Here is a 690-nt window from a genome sequence, read left to right as displayed (position 1 = left end):
AGCTCACCCACACCCCAGGGCAGCAATCACCACCTTGGTTCAGAGGATGCACCTGGCCGCATGTGAGCCCTGGCCTTGCCCGTGAGTTCTGGGCTGTTCAGACCACCGCCTACTTGCCGTCTCCACTGGACCGCGTCAATGTGCTCCCACTGTTCAGAACCAGCCGTGATCTTCACCTTCACTGCTGGTTTCCTCTGACCTTCTCTGGCTAATGAAGGGCATGGCCACCCAGCCAGGCTGTGAGCCCACACCTCATGTTGCTCACTGTCACTAAGCCCTTTGGTTGCAGCTCCCCTGTCCAACCTATCACCCCCTTAAGTACGTTTGCCTCCTAAATATCTCTCCACCCAGCTACGTGTCTCTACACCTCCGGTCACCATTGTCGTCCAGGCTTCCATCATGTCTTGCCCCCCCACCAGTCTTCTTTGGTCCAGTGGCAACACCCCATGGGCCTAGAGGACAGCCAGGCACAGCTCTGACAGACAGTAGGACCCACGGGGCCTCTCCATGGAGGGAGCAGGCGACCCAGCAGGAAGTCTCGGTTCACTCTGGTTCGACCCATCCTGCTCCACCAGTGCCCAGGGGAGCGTCCGGGCTCTCACAGTGGCATCATGGGAAGGGGGAATTTCTGGGTTGCTGCCATCCTGGGCCAGTAGCTGGTGCTGAGCTCTCTTGATTGACCTCTCTGTC

Source organism: Otolemur garnettii, unplaced genomic scaffold, assembly GCF_000181295.1.
Source record: "Otolemur garnettii isolate 467f Iridium unplaced genomic scaffold, OtoGar3 scaffold00066, whole genome shotgun sequence".
Lineage (NCBI taxonomy): Eukaryota > Metazoa > Chordata > Mammalia > Primates > Galagidae > Otolemur > Otolemur garnettii.
Note: the sequence above shows the minus strand (reverse complement) of the source record.